The sequence below is a fragment of the Lissotriton helveticus genome, chromosome 2_1, assembly GCF_964261635.1.
Source record: "Lissotriton helveticus chromosome 2_1, aLisHel1.1, whole genome shotgun sequence".
In the NCBI taxonomy this organism is placed as follows: domain Eukaryota; kingdom Metazoa; phylum Chordata; class Amphibia; order Caudata; family Salamandridae; genus Lissotriton; species Lissotriton helveticus.
Genome location: NC_136059.1, coordinates 1,576,790,394 through 1,576,808,491, shown reverse-complemented (window position 1 = coordinate 1,576,808,491; position 18,098 = coordinate 1,576,790,394).

The following is an 18,098-nucleotide window of genomic DNA, read 5'->3' as shown; positions in this document are numbered from 1 at the left end:
TATACCTACCTAGCCCTCTTATCTTTTTTTAAAATGTTTTTTCTTGGGACTCAGCTGAGTCCCAACATGGCTGCCATCACTACTTGGTTGAAATGATGGCAGCCAATCACAGCATTCATTGTGGCACATGGATTTGTGGATCCAACGTGGTCGATCTGGGTGTCCATAGATGTATATATATACATTTTTTCTCTTTAATAACTTCAAAACTATTGAATGGATTTACATGAAATTAAAATAATAGATCTTTCTGGACCAATAGCTAGCTTTCTGCCAAATTTGGTGTAATTTGAGTCCAGCGGTTTGGGCTGTGGTTATCTCCCTGTGGGAAATTACAAGTGGAAAACGTGTTTTGGGACCCCCATTTTCTCAGTCCCCACTTGATGAATCGACTTGAAATGACGGCAGCTGAAGTGAGTGGCAAATTAGCAGCAAACTAGTTTTGAAAATGTCTTGAGGATTCATTAAACTGCATCAAAGTCACTAACAAAAGAAAAACTGTTCTAATCAAAAATGTAAACCATAGGTTGCAGGGACGTTATAGTTTCATTCTTACAAAACCATAGAAATTCCACTGTTATAGTTAGTTCAGCTAACTATAACTTGCGCTGCTGATGATGTCACATATCAAACGGTCAGTGACATCACTGATGACATCTCAAATTACATCACTGATGACATCATCCAGTGACTGTGTGTTTCTGTAAAGTTTAAATATATACATTTTAAAATATGTTTTATATTTATATATATGCCAAGGTATATTGAAGAATGAGAATGAGTGGGTGTATAAGTGTTTGAATTGATGATTTAGATAAGTACATGACTGTCTGTATAAGTGAGTAATTAAACATGTCTTAGTGAACACATTATTTAGTCACTGAACTATGTAAATGTCTGTATCAGTCTGTCAGTTGGTGTGTACGCAGTTGCATGAGTTGGTGAGTAGCTAAATGAGTGTCCATAGGGGTTATTGATTGCTTGTCTGAGTATCTGTATGGGTGCCTGAGTGTCTATGTAGGTGGGTAGGTGGTGTGTGACTCCGTGCATGGATATATAAGTGGGTGATTCAGTGGGTGTATGGGTTTAAGTGTACATCTGTGAAGAGCTGTATGGATGAGTGAGTGTGTGTATGATTGTGTTTGTGAGTGAATGGATGTCTCAGTGGTACATGTGTGAGTAACTACATATCTTAGCTGCTGTATATGTAAGTGACTGAGTATATAAATGAGCTTTATGTGAGAGTGAGTGATTGTGAGAGTGGCTTAATGGATGAGTGTGTAGTTGTATCAGTGATTGTATAAGAGAGTAAGTATGTGTTTGTGTCTGTAAGTGAGGTTGTTTTTGAATAACTGTACAGATGTGTGAATGGAAGTGTGATTGATCTTTTGTATGACTGACCTGGTGTGTCAGTAATGCTATGGATGAGTGTCAGTGTGTGAGTGTCTATATAGGTGTATGAGTACATGGGATAGTGTTGTATTAATAAGTGACTACATGTATGAGTGACTGTATGGGTGAATGAGTGGATGGGTGTGAAGACCTAGAAATCAGTGATTGGATATGTAGTAACTGGTATTGGTGCGTCTATGGTTTCGAAAATTGTAGTCTGTATTGTACAGTAAGTGTATGAAAGGTTATATTAGGGTGAAAGGAGGTGCTTCAGATTATCACATGGATGATGTCATCAGTAATGTCACTGACTATGTCATGAATGATGTAATATGTGACATCATCAGCAGTGCATTGCAGTGGCTTGAGTTATAGTGAGCTGAACTAACTATAACTGTGGATTTTCTATGGTTTTGTTAGAGTGAAATGTCCAGCTAACTATAACGTCCCTGAAACCTATGGTTTATTCAGTGATTTTTTTAAGGTTTTTTAAATGCTAATTTCTAACTATGACATCCCTATTAAGTCTCCTTGAATTCTGCAGTGCCCTGGTGGCCAAGTAGCCCACCAGGTACATTCAGTAAGAGTCATAGACCTGCGTTTCAGAGAGGTGTTCTGAGGCCACGCCCCTTTTTACACCACGCTGCAAAGGCAGCTTCTGGCACCCTGCTGTTCAGAGGATGAAGTCCACTTGTGTCTTGAGGTCCTCAGGACACAAGAGGACCTCATCGCCCCACCCGCAATGCACCAGAAGCCGCGTTTGCAGAATGGTGTAAAAAGGGGCATGGCCTCAGAACACCTCTCTGCAAAGCACCCCTGTGGCATTTACAAGAGGTGCCGGTGGACTAGTTGGCCCAGGGACCCTCAGGATTGAAGGGGAATTAATCCCCCAACTTAAAATGCACCACAGGGAGCGTTTCCACTGTGGTTGCAGGGAGGGGGCAGAGCCTGATGTGACAAGTGTGCAAACGCGCCCTGTAGCGTGTTTTAAGTTGGGTGATTAAGTCTCCTTGAACCCTGAGGGTCCCTGAGGGCCAACTAGCACACCAGCTACCTCCTGTAAGCACCACAGAGCTGTGCTGCAGTGTGCTATAATAAGGGGGCGTGGCCTTGGACCATCACTCTGCAAAGCAGCTCCCTGGCACTTACTGGAGGTACCTGGTGGGCTAGTTGGCCCCCAAGGACCCTTAGGATTGAAGGGGACTTAATCCTCAAACTTAAATCGCGCCACAGGGCACGTTTGCACACTTGTCAAATCAGGCCACGCCCCTCCCAGCACCACTGTGCAAACACACCCCCTGGTGCGTTCTAAATTGGGGGATTAAATCCCCTTGAGTCCTGAGAGTCCCTGGGGTCCAAGTAGCTCACCAGGTACTGCCAGTAAGCACCACGGAGCAGTGTTGCAAAGAGGTGTAAAAAGGGGTGTGGCCTCGGACCACCTCTCTGCAAGGTAGCCCTGCGCGTATACTGAAGGAACCTGGTGGGCTAGTTGGCCCCCAGGGCCGCCCAGCATTGAAGGGGAATTAATTCCCCAACTTAAAACGCACCACAGGGGGCGTGTGCAGAGTGTTGCTGAGAGGGGGCGGGGCCTCTGACACGATGCCGGTCTTTGTTTTATTTCTTTTTTTTAGAAGGGGGGCTGTGTGGCCCCCCTTCTTTTTGCTTTTTTTGGGCCCTGGGGACCCCATTCCCCGGGGCATGGACACATTTTTATTTTAACAGAGGGGGCTCCATGACCTCTATTGGCCCCGGGGACCCCATAACACGGTCCGGACTTTATTTGTTTTTTTGGGAGGGGCTCTTCACATATGTAGGAGGTAACAATATCACACTTAACAAATAAACTACACAATCTGACAGTTTTTATAGTTTTGTTTGGTTGAAACTGTCTGAGAGAAAGTGTGTTGTTGTTTGAGTGGGTTGCAAACTGTGTTTAAACAATAGCCACAATTCTTGTCAGGGTGAACCACAAAAGTCACTAAATTAACCCGTGCTCACCCCCCAGTAGCTTGGAACAACAGCAGTTGAGGTTCTGTAAATTACAAATTCGTTTGTGCTCAGCCTCCATTTTGTACGTCGCCGCCATTTTGTGTTGCCCTCACTCAGGCAGAGCGGCGAGCGTGATGTTTTTGTCGTTTCTGTATTCACGTGTCAGGTGGCTTCTTTGCTTACGTTTACTAACGAGTGTCAGGGCCTGGCCGAGTACACTAATTCCTGTCTGAGCTGATTAATCTCTGTCCATACTATTTGTTGGCTCACACCATTCTTTCCTCCAGGTTATCTTATCTGCTGTCCTTCCCTATATGTCTCATGTATTCTCCTGTTTCACGATTGTCCTTCTACAACATGCAGCTGTATTTTCTCTACTTGTAAATCGAATTGTGTGGATTCACTCATAATTTACTCAAGGGGTCGAATAACAAACATACCGGGAAACTTGAGTTGCTTTTAGACTTAAAGTATTGTCTATAAACGTTTGCCTATGTCGCATGCTCTTGTATAATTGTATTTTGCATTGTATTGTACCGTATATAAACCTGTGCGCCACAGAGTTAAGTGGCAGTCTCTTTTGAACCTCGTTATACTGACGACTTCTAAGACCACTGTACTAGCTGCAGCTAATAAATACCATCTTCTACGCCAGACGAAGAGCCCGTGTCTCTGTATTTGACAAGGCAGGTGAATCCCGGGGATTTCAGGCGTACCCTGCGCCACCGAGCCTTAAGGCTACGGTTCTCCAACTGGCGCCCAACGTGGGGCGACTTCAGAGGTAGCGGTTAAGCCTGAGGGTCGTGAGAGCCCCGCAAGAAAATTCTGGAGGACGCGCACCACGTGATCGACCCCTGTATGTCGAAGTGGACCGAAGGTCTTTGACAGCGGGGCTACTCCTTTCAGACAGCTATTGAAGACTGCTGCCCTGACTGTTGCCCTGCCTTGGACCCTTCTGATGATGTTTGGTAAAGCGAGACGATAGACGGACCTTCGCTGGTGTAGGACGATCCTTAGTTAAGTATTTGGTGGGTCGCTCCCACGATCCTTTGTTTTGTTTTTGTTTTGGGGTTTTATTCAGGTATTGCAATACCCGAAGCCAAGGGGTAAGTACGTTTGTACTGTTTCAGTGATTTATACCCCTTGTTGTTTGTAAACAGTCTTGAGAAGTAACGATGCCTGGACTGAGTAAATTCAAAAGAATTTGTTGTTTGGGTTGTACAAGGGTTTCCCAGTTGGAAGATTCATGTCCGATTCCTCCAGTTGGAACTCCCACTTATGAGCTCTATTCCAAGCATGGTATTGGTCCCATTACCTTTAACGAGACATGGGTCCGATACACGAAAAATAGCGGAGTTTTGAGTTGGCCCCAAAATGGTAGTTTTGATTTCGCCATACTAGATAATTTGGAAACGATTCTGTTTAGAAGAAAAGCCCGGCCGGCAATGTTGGACTCTTTTCGCCTTTGGCATAAGGAAGCCAAACAGAAAGAAATTAAGCAAGCAAAAAAGGATAAGAAAGTACAAAATATGTCAATTATAGAGGCTGCTCAACAGTTTAAAAATAATGAAGCAGATGGTGCAAATGAGATATTAGAAAGACAACATCGCATGGCTATAGATAGATGCTATCCGGTGTTGCCTACTTCCTCTTCATATAAAAATAAGGAATTAGAAGAAGATTCCCTAATGTTTTGTTTATTGAATTCACCTATGCCCAAAATGCTAACGCACCTCCGTTACCTCCTCCTATCGCTCAACCACTGGTTGCTCAATTGCCGATTATTCAGCAGCCGGCTCAGCCCATTAATGTTTCCCTGCCTGTTTCTGCTCCGTCTTTACAGCCTGCAATTCAGCCCCCACCTCTACCAATTCCCACTCTTGTTCCACAGCCGGCTACATTTCAGTCTCCGTTGGTTTCTGCATCTGTATTGCCTCCCATTCTCTCGAGAGATTCCCCTGCATCACACAGGAGACTGGCTGAGGCTGTCTCGAATTACTTTTCTCCTCTTCTCGGTTCCTTAAATCTGTCTCCAGCTTTCTCTAGACGACAATCCCGTTGTCAGCTTCCCCTTACAGACGAGAAGGTAGTTTTGGGTTCCCTCGCTCGTAAATGGATCAAGAAAGGACTCGATTATAGTACAGAAGATATAATGAGTTCTTTTCACCAATGGGTAGAGCCCACACAGAGATATGTTTTTAATGTCATGTGTCAGACTCTCATTAAAGGTTGGGAAGATATGGGGTTGGATACAGTTCCTTCAGAGCTATTGAAATTACAAGCCGATTTCGATTATAGGTTTTATTGTAGGGCCACGAGTTGAAGACACAGTCACTAAACTTATTGCGTTTCGAACAATGTTCTTGTCTTTATCCCTTTCCGAGACTGATCCAGCCAAAAACACAGGCATTAAGAATTATCCGATGTGTGAAGTTCCTCCCATATGGAGGGACGCGATAGTTGGTCCACCTGCTGTTCCTGCTCATTTCCAGCGTCTGGGTCCACGAACCCTGGAAAAGGTCTGAAGTGTTGGCGCTTAAGCAAACTCTTCCGGACCCTCGTAAAAATCCGGCTGGAATTATCTCAAACAGTTGACGCTTGTATTATGAATTTGGCCAATATAGATATGTTGTTTGGGAATGTTGTTCCACAAGCCTTGTGGGCACGGATTCGTAGGGAAAATCATAATGCTGAATTAGGTGATGATTGGGCTGCTACTAGAGCCGCTGATGCAGGTCAAGTGGGTGGTGCAAAACCCGATGATTTAATTACGGCCCTACCAGGCAGAATAATAGAATTAATGGAAACTATGATGCCCGCGGTGCGAGTTAATTGGGATAAGCTGGCCGCATGCAAGCAAAAGAAAGACTAAAGTGTTTCGGATTTCTTCACCAATTTTTGAAGAGACGTTTATTGATCACAGTGGTCAGGATTTGAGTGTAGAGGGTGGACAACGGTTGTTTGTGGATAAGTTTGTATACAACTTGCTTCCTGAATTATCGAATAAACTAAAAAGTTCTGAAAGTGCATGGCCTGTTTCTTCCCCTGCTAAAATACTTGCTACTGCGCAGTATAATGAGAATAGAGATAAGGAGGAGAAAGAGAAACAAGAGAAGAAAAATAAAGATTTGAAAGCGAAGGTGCTTTTACAGCAAGCTTATCCTCCGTGATCTGCGCAGCCTCAGTTTTCTCAACCCCCACAGTTTCAGAAAGTGTTTCAGAAACCTTAGTATTTAGCACCACGTCTTCCTTTGGGTCCTAATCAATGTGCGTATTGTAGAGAAGAGGGACATTTTAAGAATAGTTGTCCGGTCCTATTACAGCGTAATAATGGGATGTCTGCTCCATGAGGTCGTGGTAATTCCCAGTCAGGATCTAGAGGTAGAGGACGAGGTGTGTCCTCTCAGGAGCAGCGTTCTATTCCTCCATCTACTACGAACTATTTTGATCAGCAGAGAGTCCAGTCCACACAATATTATAATGATGATTATTGTGAAGAAAGGGCTGACGATTTTCAGATCGAATAGGACAGCCATAGACGAAATGAGGGAGTTGTGTCAATTCCAGTAAATCAAAATGGGCCATATGTCACAATCAATACTATGGGTGTTTCAGAACCGTTTCTTTTGGATACTGGCGCGATGAGAAGTTCTATTATGCATGCTAAACTCCCTGGGGCACCTTTGTCTGGCTTAATAAATACTTCTGTAGGATTTTCTGGTGCCCCAGTTCGTAATCCGGTTTCTTGTTCCTTGCCTGTTTGGATTGGTCCTTATGACCTAAAAGCTCCACTTATTCTGACAACTGGTTGCGGCGAGAACTTGCTGGGTCTGGATTTGTTGAAAAGATTACATGCAACATTGTATTGTTCCCCTTCGGGTGTGCATCTTACGTTGGGGAAGAAAATTACATCTTCTGTGCATCTGTCGTGGGACAAGTTTCCACCCGAGTTGCTTTCTCTTCCTGAAAGTCTTTGGGCTACGGGACCAAATGATGTGGGTTGTCTTGCAATTCCACCATATGTTGTCACAGTTAAGGAGAATGTGAGCATGCCACGCATTCCCCAGTATCGTATCTCTAGTGATGGAGAGAGAGCACTTTTGGCTTTTGTCGATGATTTTATACAGAAAGGCGTAGTTGAGGAAACAAGAGGTAATGTTTGTAATAGTTCTGTTCTTCCGATTCTTAAGAGAACTGATCCTTCACAACCTCCGGTTTACAGATTTGTTATTGACCTTAGAGAGGTCAATAAAATTGTGGTGCCGCAGTTTCCTGTTGTTCCGGATATTACTGCTTTGTTGACAATGATTCCTGCTTCGGCAGCCTGGTTTTCAGTTATAGACCTCAAGAATGCTTTCTTTAGTATTCCTATTGCTGAAGAAAGTAGGGGTATCTTTGGTTTCTCTCTCGGTGGCCGAAGTTTTAGATTTAAGAGAGCTCTTCAAGGCTATTGCGAAAGTCCCTCTATCTATAGCAAGGCTCTTAAGTCACAACTTCATGCTCTTCCTTTGCCTCCTGGTGCTACACTTATTCAGTATGTGGATGATTTGTTGGTGGCTGCTGATACGGAAGATGTGTGTAAGGAAGTGACTGTTGCGTTATTGCACCATTTGTCTGTACTACAACATAAGGTGTCTCCCTCTAAGTTGCAATATGCCCGCCAAGAGGTTACCTATCAAGGTCATCTCTTGTCGAAGGAGGGAAGGCGATTGACCCCAGAACGTATTCACGCTATTTCACAGATGTCTGTACCTACCACACAGAGAGAAGTGCGTGCCTTTTTGGGTATCACTTCCTACTGTAGACAATCGATTCCCAATTTTTCACTTTTGGCTAGACCACTGTTGGACCTAACGTTGAAAGATACGCCACATCCGCTCCCTTGGACGGATGAATGTCAGAAAAGCTTTGTTGACCTACGTGCTGCTCTGTGTTCTGCTCCGGTGTTGGGTACCCCAGATTACAGTAAGCTTTTTACACTGTACGTTCACGAGAGAGAGGGTTGCGCATTGTCAGTTTTGACGCAGAAATTTGGAGATAAGCAGAGGCCATGTGCCTATCTCTCCGCTACATTAGACCCAGTAGCTAAAGCTTTGCCCAGTTGTCTTAGAGTCACAGCAGCTGCAGCGATTTCTATCAGACAATCGGCTGGATTAGTATTGGATAACTATGTGTATAAACAAAAGGAGGTCTCCTTAGAAATCCATCAGGGGACAAGGAGAAACAAGAATAGGAAATAAACAAAAGTCCCTAGAACCCAGTATCGGAGAGAGGACTGGCAGCTAATAACAGAGCCCACTAGTGCCAACTGGTTATCGGTTTATGTTGAAGTTATACAATTGTAATAAAAAGTTATTCCACAAATTTTTTTTTATATTAAAACATTTCCATTTAATAATTTATAAAAAACACATTTAATGCATATAAGTGCCATTACAATAAAACATTAAAAACTGTGTGAATACACAGTAACAATTTAAAATAAAAGATCACTTAAAAGAAACAAAATGTCGACGCAGCGTTTCGGTATGTTGCAATAACACCTTCTTCAGGACAGTTCTCTAATCAAAGAAAACATACAATTATTAATCACATTCACAGAATATTTTGCTACTCTTTCACAGGTTTTATTCACATATCAGACAACTTTTATGAACTTTCTACATGATATGCATTATATGCTATATTCTTCATCTTCTTTTATGTGTACAACAGGTTCTAGGCACTCTACAAGGCATGCTACTGGGTCTCTTAAGTTTCAGCTGTTACAGTGGCAAAGGTATTATTTTACACGATTGATTATCGGTAAGTGAGCATTACTACTAGTTGGGTTAATTATTTTACATACTGCGTTATAAATCTGGACAGAAATGTATTATTGATTGCAGGCAATTACCTCATTTGGATTATATGCCTTTGCCTTAGATTTTAGGCTATCTTCTCTGGCGAGCCTGGGGTATTTTTGAGGCTGAACAGAACCTTCACTTGTCCAAGTCCTGTTATTTAAGAACACTTCCACCTTTGGAGACAATGTAAAAGATATCCCCCATTATTTGGATCTTTATCGTGGGTGTCCATTTTCTATACTACAGGTAATTACTGGATATTTACCTTCAAGAAACAGTTTCTTCCCTTTTCTTCTTTTAATTTTGGGATTATCAAGTAACTGTATTTTAATTTGGTGGGATGGTATGTAGCTATAGTGGCAGACAAAGAAGGGGAAAGAAAGACCTTTATTACAATCTAGACCCTCTTATCTTAATGCGATTTACATTAATCTATAGGGTTTAAACGTTACCTTTATATTGCAATGTTTCCGTTTCTTTGTTGTACCGGGGAGCCACCGATTTTTTTAAATTAAAATCGAATAGCTGTAAATGAAACCAGAGGGAATTGATTTACTGTGCTGTGTCCTATTCTTTCACAAAACTTTATAAGCGCAATATACCTAAGGTTCTCTTTGTCCGGGCTTACCTAATTGTTCAATTTCACACCGAAGATCCAGCCGTGGTTGTATGTCCCACTATTTGATTCATTGGATACTTCTTTGGCCGGTGGTTTTCTAATTCACCATCTGTAATGAATACAAAGTCGCCTTAACATTGCGGGTATTAGTCTTCTAATCTGCCTCGCTAGTCTTATGGAGGTCGGGCAGTTTCTATTAACTAATTCCCTTATAAAAATAATGTTTCCCAAGGTGTCTCTTTATGTCTAGACGTGGCTTCTAATCTTTAAGGAATATATACACTCCCTACGTCGTTAGGCTTACAGATTGTCTATGTGGTGCTGACACCGCTTTACTCTCAGTGTGATGGTAACGGCGCTATATTCTCCATGTGGTGGATGGCCGTATTATCATATTACTCGTCGTCTGGATGACAGTGATTTAGGGCAACAAATGCCCATTTTCCTTCGTTCCCCTTGTGTTCAGACTTACTGAGTTTTTGCATCTGTATCAAAAGTGCACGTGTTTATAATCACGTGATGCTTGTCAGGGCCGGCCTAAGGCATGTGCAAGCTGTGCACCTGCACAGGGCCGCCAAACCGCCAAACGCCAATATATATCCTTAGATACCTATTTGCCTGGCGGCCCCTGGCAGGGATTTGGCGTCCTCGGGCTCCCTACCTACACTCCCTGCTCAGGGCCTCTGTGGGCCTAGAGCCGGCCCTGTGCTTGAAGTATACGCGACATTATTTCTAAACTAGAGCAAGCTCCTCTTGTCTCCCCTTCCTTTATTTGTGTAATCGGGGTGTGTTTACATCTACGTAAAAAGCGAGAGTCTCCCGTTTATCGTTCTAAATTGTTTTTGCTGGCGTTAACTGTTCCGTCACTTTTATCTATTAACCTCTTGCCAACAGCGGTGTCTTTTTCTCCTCACCTGTAGAAATATGGTTGGCCTCCCTGCTCCTCGCGTACGTATCTTCATTCGCGCCAATTTCATTTACCTATTCGGCGTTGGTTTTTTTTGTACTGTTGTTTCCGGCAGTGATCTCGCAATAAAACGTGACCCTTCATTACGTTTGTTTCTATGGAAACCATGTGATGCCTGTTACTTCATGTTGGTATGAAGAGGAAAACTTTATTGATTTGAACATCGCGTTTACCTAGCCGATGTTATTATCTAATCTTTAAACTGAATAACGTTTATAGAGAGGAAAGATAAAACAATGTCTCTCTTTAACTAATGACAGCGCAATATTTTATATCTCAGTACGGTTTGGGACACGTGGTACTTTCTCCCATAGCCCATCTATCTTCGGTTCCTAAGTGTTTAGAGAAGAACTTCAGATAGTCCTTTTACTTTGAGGTTTCAAAACATCATCATATATTTTCTAAGATTTTTTGGGAGAGTTTTAGCCTTAGGTTAGAATCTACTATTTTCCCTATGTTGAGAGTGTGTGGAACTGTTCTTCGTGTTAATTTTCACCTATTTGTCTAGTGATGGTATTGGCCTGTTTGTCAGCTGGCACAGCTGTGGAGTTGCAATTTTCTTTTATCCTTATGTATGCAGTGTGTCTTATAAAATGCGTTCCCAGTCCTCTCTACTGTTTAAGACCTTCCTAACTGTTTAAAGCGTGACATATAGAACTGTTCTCTTTTTTTCCTTTTGTTGTCTAAATCACCTCCTCTGCTGTTAATGGTGACCGTTTCGAGGCCGCACCACATAAGGTCTGTAATTCTGTGGTTGGCTAATGTCCAGTGTTCTGTCAGGGGTGCACCTTTCTTCCCTGTCCTTATTGCTGATCTTTGTTCATCAAGCCTAAGGCGAATCTCCCTTGAGGTTTCTCCTATATAGGCTAAATTGCAGGGACATTTGATCATATAAATTATCCCTTTTGTTCTGCAGTTGATAAAAGATTGCACTTTATGGGCAACATCATTATGTTTTACGCTTGTTCCCTTTAGGATTGTTTCACAGTTTGTACAGTTACCACAGGGAAAAGTTCCCGTTGGGAAGGGTGCACTGTCAATTCTTGGTTGAGTCATTGGTGTTTCCTCTCTGTAGTGTGAACTAATTTGTTTCTGATAGTTTGGTTTCGTCGATAAGAGAATATGGGTTTAGGCAGTTTCTCTTTCTTTTTGTTTTTGATCATGTGCCAATTTCTATTTATTATATTTTTAACTTTATTGCTGATTGAGCTATAGTTCATTACAAAAATCAGTGACTGGTTCCCTTCCTGTGACTGTCTCTGTTTTTTCACTAAAAGCGACTCTCTGTCGTATTTTTTTTTTTTTCGCGGGGGGAGCGCCCGGTACGCGCACCGGGGAGCGTACCGGGGAGCGTACTTTGGTGAAAAATAGTGAAAAAAGTTAGAGTAAAATAATTTTTTGAGTGATCAGAGGTAGGGTAGCCCTGAAAAGAGCTTTTGGGTTCTGTGGCTGATTTAGGTACCTACAAGTAGGTTCCAATGCACAGTCTTAAATTCAATAGGAATATTCTATTCCCCTCATCTGAGAAGTGCACACCATCTCCTCTGTAGATATCTTGCATGTTGTAACGCAAGTTATTGTTGTATATTGAACCCATTCCATAGTCTCTCATGTAAGCAGAAACAGATTTATTCACATGTTTCCATGCTTTCTCAAATTGTGGACAAAATTGGTTGGACCACTTCCATTTCTGTCTTTGGCATATATTGGAATATACCAAGGCAGTTTGAGCAAAAAGTGCCATCAATTGCCCAAAGGTGTCCTTTAAAAGCATTTCCAGGCCTACCCCAGTCAAAGTGCCTAGGTCATTTCCACCACAGTGCAGAATTATGAGGTCAGGGTGTGGCAGATGCAAAAAGGTTTTCACCAATGGTATCAAATGGTGACATCTCAATCCTCTCTGGCCAATCCACTTGATGTCCACATTTGGTAAATCAAGGTTGTAAAAATTTCTGATAGCTGCGTACCTTTGAGCCCAGTGGATGTAGCTATGTCCAATAATCCAGACAGAATACATGGTGAGAGGAGGTTCTGGTGCAGTCAGATGAAGTGTGGGAATGAAATGGCAGTTGGAACAGTAGGAGTTTACAAAAAAAAACTGTGGAGTTTCAGTGCTCTTGAATCACAAGCAATGATTGGTGGATTCAGATAGTTGAAAACTGAAAGTTAGGGTGCATGGTTCTGTTCTGTGAAAGAAGTAATTTGAATGGTTAAGAAAAAGTCATTTAAAGAAACATTGCACTGGATAAGCTGGTGTATTGAGAGGTCAAACATCCTTGCTGAGTTCATTTGCAACATTGTAGAATAAACTTTTAAACCTGAGAGCTCAGTGAGGAGGGAGTTGCTATGGTAACCGGCAGAAAGGGCTGAGGGGGGAAGGGTGTTGGTTTGGAAATAGTGAGGGAAGAGTTTTAATTGGTTAACATGAGGGATATGTGTGTAGAATTAGAGGTTTTCTCTGCCATTCATGGTTGAAGTGTCTGGAGTGCATACCTTTTGCTCTGCTAAAGAAATATTGGTGTGTGTGTCTGACACTGTTCTCAATCTCCCAAAGGTGAGTAATGATTCATTTAATATAGATAGAGACTTGTATGCTCTATGGATTAGGAAGCAGATTGTGGTTTTTTAATGTTGCTTTGTGTCATGTTTTTTGATAATGCTTGGTAAAAGATTTTGCTGCATAGAGGAATTGTATTTTGTAAAATTGTGAAGTTTCAGTAGTGACATGGAATGCTTGTACATAGGACCTGTGCTGTGTTTCTTAAATGTGATGTGAAAAACGATTTTGGGGAAAATGAATGGCTTTTACATTTTTGAGAAGGAATAAATAGTGTCTGCATGATTAAAGAAATATATTTGAACCTTTCACAATGATGTCACCTGTGTTACCTCAGATTAGATTTTCTCACTTACACCCTCTTGCACCTTCTCTCGGTCTTACTATCTATTACACAGTCCCTCTGTGTTGCTCCCTCTAGCTCTCTTTCTCTTAACATCACTCTCTCTGTCCCCTTCCCTCATGCTCACTCCTTCATTATTTTTTTTTTTGGGTGCGCGTACCGGTACGCGTACCGGTACGCGTACCCTAAAGAAAAAAGAATGACAGAGTTTTAAAAAAATGTAGCATTTTTTTATAAATTGGAGGTAGTTCTAAAAAGAACTGTTTTTATTCTTTTTGTTGTTTTATATTTTTTTTATTTTTTTTGAACATTTTTTACTTTTTTTGGCTTTTATGAACAATTTTATATTTTTTTTGTAATTTTTATGGGGTCAAACAAAAAACAGGGAATTGTAAACGGCTCAACTGGAGCAAAAAAAAACAGGAAAAAATTAAGGTTTCTTTTTGCAGTTGTGGTTGTCTCCAGCACGGTTGATCAGTTTGATACTTTGCTCTCCATAGGAAATTGTAGTACCGCAAAATTTACAAAGTATTTTATAATCTCCAAACTGGGATTGGATATTTGGGACCATCTCCCTTGTCTCTGGACCCGATGGAGTGGGTTGTTTTCTTTTGGAGGTGCTGGGAGAAGATTGGGGAGGGTTTCTTGTCAGTTCTCTGACCTCTGCCGCAGCATAGTTGTTTGGGTGCTTGCGTTGCATATGGCGAATCATTGTATTGTTGCCAAATGAATACTTTTTTGCAGGGTTCCCCCTGGAAAGTACAGTGCCACAGATGAGACATGTGACTTTTGGAGCATTTAATTTCTTTAGACCCCTTGGGATTTTAAAAAACTCCCACACAAAGTGCTCCTTGGGTTTATAGGGGGGATTATCTTCAGGCAGGAACTGCCTCTCCTCCTCCTCCTCCTCCTCCTCCTCTTCTTCTTCACCACCACTGTGGTGTTGTGGTGGTCCTTGTGGTGGTGGTGGTGGTTGAGATGCTCATGCTGCTGCTGCTACTGTAGCCATTACTCACTTACTACAAACAGGTCTGCAAACAGGTCTTCCTCAGTCAAAGTACAAAGTGAGAATGAGGAAAAAAGGTGGGGGCTTTCATCATTTTGAAAAAAAAACTGTTCTGAACCAATGAAAAGTGTTATTTTCAGGTCACATGACCCGACGTGCTTACGCTGCGCGCCGTGCATCATAAGACGCATCACGCGGCTACGCGATACGTCACGATGATGTTTTCGTTCGCGGCAATAGCGCTAACGGGACGCTCACCGGTACGCGCACCGGGGCGCGCCACAAGACTGCGCTTACCGGTGCGCTCACCGGTACGCACACCGGGAGCGCTCCAGGGCAAAAAAAATTAAAATTAAAAATAAACATGAACAATATACATAAAAAAATAGTATTACATAAATATACAATATAGGATTCATTATAAAAAATATTATATTTCATAGCTATAGAAATTTGCTATTAAAAAACCTTTGAAATTCACTGGAAAAAACATAGGTTTGAGGCCCTATATATAGTTGGGAAGTAGCATTTACAAAACCTATGAAATTCACTGAAAAAAACATAGGTTTGACACCAGTTATAGTTAGCTGGAAACTTTACTGACATAAAACCATTGAAATTCCCACGTTATAGTTAGTTGGACTCACTATAACTTGCGCGCCTGCAATGCACTGCTGATGACGTCACATATTACATCACTCATGACATGGTCAGTGACATCACTCATGACATCACTGATGACACCATCCTTGTGACAGAGTGACAGACCTCCGTTCAGTGTAATGTAACCCTTGAAACACATATTCAAAAATAGAAACTAAAATGTTCAAAAAAATAGAGATACCCATACCAGTTACAACAACCAATTCAGTAATTCCACCATCTATATACACACCCACTCATTCACCAACAGTTCTATATAGTCACTCATACATATACTCACTCATCATATGTAGTGATACACCTATACATCCTGTTACACACCAACAGTCATCCAAAAGTTACTCACACACATACTCACACATGCAAATAAACTATTAAACATCCATTTATTTGCATATACAGCTATACACACACTACCACCTTACTTCTAAGAAAACTTACACATACTTACTCTCTTAAACAATCACTTATAGAAACACATACTTATTTAAACAGTAACTCTTACAATCTCTCACTCCCACACATACTCACTTATATACATCAATACTCACATATACTAGATTAAAACATATGTAGTTACTGATAAAGACACTAGTGAGGCAGTCATTCACTCACTAACACACACATATACACACTCATCCACCCATACAGTCCTGCACATATGCTGCCTTCAAAACACATACAAACAGTGAGTCAGTCATTGATGCATCTATGTGCTAAGTAATACCCCCACCAAACCATACAGACACTCATACTGATACTAAAAAAACATCTAATAACCTATATACACACACATGTAGCTACTCACCAACCCATGCAGCCACTTATACACAAAGTGAAACACTGATACATATATTTAAATATTTAAACCTTACTCGCTAATATATGTATTCACTAAGATACACTTAATAAGCCAGTTAACTAATAATTTTTTTTTTAAAACATCCATTTAGACACTTATTTAAACATTTATTCTTCCATCGACCTTTACGTATACATATATAAAACATATTTATTTTTCAGAAAGACACACATTCACTGGATGGTGTCATCAGTGATGTCATGAGTGATGTCACTGACCATGTCATGAGTGATGTAATATGTGACGTCATCAGCAGTGCATTGCAGGCGCGCAAGTTATAGTGAGTCCAACTAACTATAACATGGGAATTTCAATGGTTTTATGTCAGTAAAATTTCCAGCTAACTATAACTGGTGTCAAACCTATGGTTTTTTCAGTGAATTTAATAGGTTTTTTAAATGCTAATTCCTAACTATAACTGGTGTGAAACCTATGGATTTTTCAGTGAATATATATATATATTACCTACTGGCAGTCGCCAGTAGGTATATATAGTTAGTATTTTTTTGAATAGGGATTTCTGAAAATTCTATGTTGAATAACTTTGGCGTTGATGGACGGAATTGGCTGAAATTTTCAGGAAAATGGCACATTTTGTTCCTGAGCGTCCCCTGAAAAGTTTGGGGGGGTTTCGTCAAGCAGGGGCCGAGAAAAAAGGGGGGTCCCAAAACGTGTTTTTAACATTGAGTTTTCCATAGGGCTGTTGGACTCACTTTTAGCTCGAACGGCTGAATGGATTTCCACAAAACTTGGCAAAATTGTAGGGACTGGTAGCCCGATGTGCCTTTGCTATGTCTCAAGATATATGCTCCAGTGGTTTTTACGAAAATTAACTTTGAAAAATATATATTGGGCTACATTGGGCTATATATATGTTAGAGCCCAAATGTAGCCCAATGTAGCCCAATGTAGCCCAATGTAGCCCAAAGATGGCCACCAGAGACAAAAAAAACAAATGTAGCCCAAATATCAGCCAGATGTAGCCCAACTATAGCCCAATGACAGAATGTCCCAGAGTGTTCTAAAGAACAACTAGAACGCTAACAGTCTTACTTATGACAAAAGTATGGCACACCTGAAGTCATCTTGATTGGAATAAAGTGGTAACACTACACTTAATACATTTAATTTGAAAAGGAACAAAATGAGGGGTTTCATTTTGCCCTAGAAATTTTATATATATATATATATATATATATATATATATATATATATATATATATATATATATAACCTACTGGCGGTCGCCAGTAGGTATATATAGTTAGGATTTTTTTGAATAGGGATTTCTGAAAATTCTATGTTGAATAACTTTGGCGTTGATGGACGGAATTGGCTGAAATTTTCAGGAAAATGGCACATTTTGTTTCTGAGCGTCCCCTGAAAGTTTGGGGGGGTTCGTCAAGCGGGGGCCGAGAAAAAAGGGGGGTCCCAAAACGTGTTTTTTAACATTGAGTTTTCCATAGGGCGGTTGGACTCACTTTTAGCTCGAACGGCTGAATGGATTTCTATGAAACTTGGCAAAATTGTAGAGACTGTTTGCCCGATGTGCCTTTGCTAGGTCTCAAGATATGTGCTCCAGTGGATTTTGAGAAATTAACGTTAAAAAACATATATATATCTGTGACAGCGTCCCGGTTGTTGTGTTGTGTGGGTGATGTAAGTACCAACATGTAGGTACCAAAGAAGAGTCTAAAATTCAATGTACACCATCTCCTCTGTAGATATTTTGTATGTTCTAATATGGGTTATTTAAATGTAAATGTGTGGAAAAGCACTTCATGCTTTAAAGCAATTGTATTTTTGAACTGATTGTTCTTTCCTCTTAGTCCTCCTCTTTGTTTTTTTTTCCCC